The following is a 3,925-nucleotide window of genomic DNA, read 5'->3' as shown; positions in this document are numbered from 1 at the left end:
TGACTTGCTAATTTGGGTCAAGCTGCAATTTGTATTGTACTCTCATATCTCTTGGTGCAGTTTTGCCCAGATGACTTGCAACTGGATCTCTCATAAATCCCAACCTGGGAAATGAGATGGTTCTGCAGGTTGTGCACATGCCAGGGCGCAGACAAAAGACAGAGGATGGTGAGAAAGAAAAATAAACTCTTGACGTATCTTATAGAAGCACCACAAAAGGTATTTTCAGAGAATGAAACATTTTAGAAAACAATAAATTTTATATGCAAAAGCAAGTACTGATTTTCTTTCTTTAAAAAAAAAATTCTGCAGATGATATACTCATCATATAACTTCCTCCAGTAAGACCAGATGCATCTTAATAAACACTGGAAAAACACACAATGCTCATGTAGACAAAAAATGGTAGACACTTTTTCTCTCTCCAACATGTCTTAATAGACATTGGTTTTCTACCCAGTGCAAGCTACCAAACATACTATCACATAAAAACTCAGCACTTAGATTACAATAATTTTAAAGATGCTCTTTCTCTCTCTTTTCTTTTGCTTACTTCAAAATGTCTGATACATGGAGGAGAGAGCAAGGAGAGAGCAGGAGAGAAATTGTTGCAATCTCTATGTGGACATACATCAATAATAACATCTCTTTATAAACCCATAATATTCACATACAGCAAAAGTGTCAGAATATGAAAAAGGAGATTTTTATTTTCTCTTTATAAGCCCCTCTACAATGCAAAATTTGCATCCCACAGAAAGGAAACACTGAGGAAAACACATTTCAGTGACTGCAATGCCAGCAGAGTTAATGATGCTTGCAATTGTTTTCCCATTTTTATTTCCTCTGAAGCTTAAAGCTCCATGGAAGGTAAAACACACCCATTTTCATCTTCTGATCCTCCATCTGTCCAGCAACACTGCGGCCTGTGGCCCCTGCACAAGGATGAGTCTTCCCTTGCTCCAGACATGGAGACACACGCCAATGTGGCATGGCCTTGGGTGTCCCGCATTTCCTCCAAGCACAACCATGGGCCACCTTCCCCTGTGCCCAGGAGCACCCTGCCCCAAGCAGAGTTCTCCTTCTCCATGGTCTCACCGGAGGGAATAGTGAATTAAAAATTTTTTTTTAAAAGAAAATGGCATAGATTGGAAAAGTACATTATTTGCCCTCCAATGCGTTTACTAAAAGATGTTGTTTTTTAGAAATTCAAAATAGACACTATTCCCATTCACAGTTTTTTTAAAGTTGATGCTTAACTCAAGCCCCATTCAGTATGGGAAAAAGTTTGGAGAAATCAGTGTTTTGTTTCAGCATTTTTAAAGACAACACATATCAGAACTTTACCTCACAAGCACTATAAATACACAAAGGCTGTTTTACAGGAAACAAAACCAAAAATTCTCAGCAAAGAGACTTTACCAGTAGAGGGAGGAAAGAAAAAGCAAAGCATTTTTGAGCGAAGCCAAGGTTTTCTTCTATTTTTTTTCTTGATTGTAAGAATTACAATGGAAGTATGGCTAGAGAAAATACTAGGCAATAAAACTTACAATAAAGTTTACCACAGGGAAGTCATGAGGACTGAATATGGATACCACCTGCTGTAGAAGTATTGTGAGATTTTCATAAGATTTCAGATTTTACACGAGAACAAGGAGCACACTGGTTGGGCTGGTGGCCAGGCTGCGGGCGTAGGGTATTGGAGTCCTGAGATGATGAACAGCTAACTTTGATCACAGTGACTGAGAATTCAGTTATTCAAGAGGATTAAACAGCTGAAATTTTTATGGGTACCACAGAACTGTCAGATGGGCTTGACTGTGGGAAACGAGAACAAAAGAAGTTTGGGAAGAGGGTCTGCTGAGGAATTCCCCCATCATGACTTCTTTGCAACTTAGTAAACATGTGCAATTCATTGCTTACATACTGGAATTAATTTTCTCCAGAATTTGAAAGTTACAAGTCTGAAGCACAAGAAGTTCACTGCAGTCCCAAACTCCTTTAGGTGCTTCTGTAAGTCACCCTGTGCTATCACCTGGAGGCTGGAGTTCCATTGAACTTTTCTAAACTAAATGAAACTTTTTTGAGACCTGATAATCTTTGAAAGTCTAAATAAGCTTGGAGTGTATTTATTTTATATTTTAAAAATAATTTTGGTGTAATTTAATCCCTGAAGCTTTACAAAGGTTTTTATGAACAGGCTCACATTCATTAACATTTTCTGCCATGTGTTCCAGCACGTTGCAAGCCCCGCCATTTGTGGATAGAAATGATGCATATTCCTGACTATAGCAGAGACATATATATTATCCAGAAAGCTATATGACAACTCTGACAATCTGCCTTTTAATATCTGTTTGCTTGATATACCCTTATTTTAAAGGGGAGTTTAATGATGCTCTGGAAATGCTGCTATATTCCCACCTGCTGAATTCAATTAACACAGCAGGTGGGCAGTCAAGATATTTTGACAACTATTCTTCCATCTCAAAACTATGTAGAATTTACATTCCAAAAGGTCTCAAATACTGACATGATAATTTGTAATACCTTCAAATGCTTCTTTGTATGAGTTAAAAATTCAGACAAACCTCATCTTGCTACAGTCCCCAAAGCTCACACTCAAAGGCAAAGCTGTGAAAACCTTCTCAGCTCAAAGCTCTGCAACTGCATGTGATGACTTAAGCAGTGGAGTTCCCATCAAGTCTCTGGAAATGTTTACAGGGTTTTTCATGTTGTCACCATGGAAGACAGGGAAAGTGTTAAATCAGCGGGATTTGAAGGATCAAATTCTTAGTATTCATAGAAAATGGAACCACAATGTCCTCTCTGCAGCGGATGTATTTTAATGCTTCCCACATCCTGGCATCAGCTATGCTTTTACAAGTTAAAAACAAAGATAGGTTTGCACAAACCTACCTGACATAGTCAAACAAGGACACAAGTGCTACCTGAAGCACAGTTTAGAAAATACTTTATACTTCATATATATCTGGAAAGAAATACAGCTATTTTTTATTTGGCAACATTATAGTCCTGTTTCCGGTGTGAGGTTTCTTTGGTTTTAATTTATTTATTAAACTACTGCTCCTCATCAGCACTTATTTCAGCAGTTTGGGACCAGATTCCACTGCTCAACACTGCTGCTATCAGCTGAGTTTCTGTCACTGGATTAAATCTAGCTCACTGTTTGAAAGAGCAAAACGTGGTGAAATAATGAGCATATTATTGTTATTGTTATTCTAATTTTTGACAGTGTTTGTGTCGTAAAAAATCAGAGAAAAAGATGGTTCCTGCTCTAAAGAACCCATAGTTTTAGAGTCTCAAGCTGCATCCCTTCCACCTCATTGTCTGTTTCTAGGGTTATGTACTTTGCCTCTTGCAGGATCCTCCCACATATCTAAAACCTCCCTTACCATTTCAGTGGTTAAACGAGTTGTGAGAAGCAGGCAAGCAAGTTGCCTGTGTGCATGCTTCAAGTTGCTGTGTCTCTAATGACCTTTTTTCATGCTCTTTCATCTCTAAATTTAGCTAACTACTAAAGCCAGAGTCTAGCAGATTGGGGGACACGGGAAACACTAATGCAGAGACCGTAGATAATCACTCTCAAAAGAACAGCACAGATTACAAGGAAGTGTAATTACTATTCCGTAGCCAAATGAAGCTTATTTTATGAAATTGCACCTTTTCAAGTCTAGTAAACCCTTAAAATCATTCATTCAAGACCAATACATGAAGCACAAAATCAAAAGTATTATTTAAGGGCTGATACCAAGAATCTGAAAATCTGTTCATGTTAGGATTGTATTTCAACAGACAACACTGTAACTGCCAAGCACAAGTACACCTTAAATCTGAAATGTGATCTTTTAAATAGTTGCCTCAATGCCATTTAATGAGAACACACTGGAGAATCATGGGAAAG

This window comes from Corvus brachyrhynchos, unplaced genomic scaffold, assembly GCF_000691975.1.
Source record: "Corvus brachyrhynchos isolate BGI_N302 unplaced genomic scaffold, ASM69197v1 scaffold53, whole genome shotgun sequence".
NCBI lineage: Eukaryota > Metazoa > Chordata > Aves > Passeriformes > Corvidae > Corvus > Corvus brachyrhynchos.
This window is presented reverse-complemented; position numbering follows the sequence as displayed.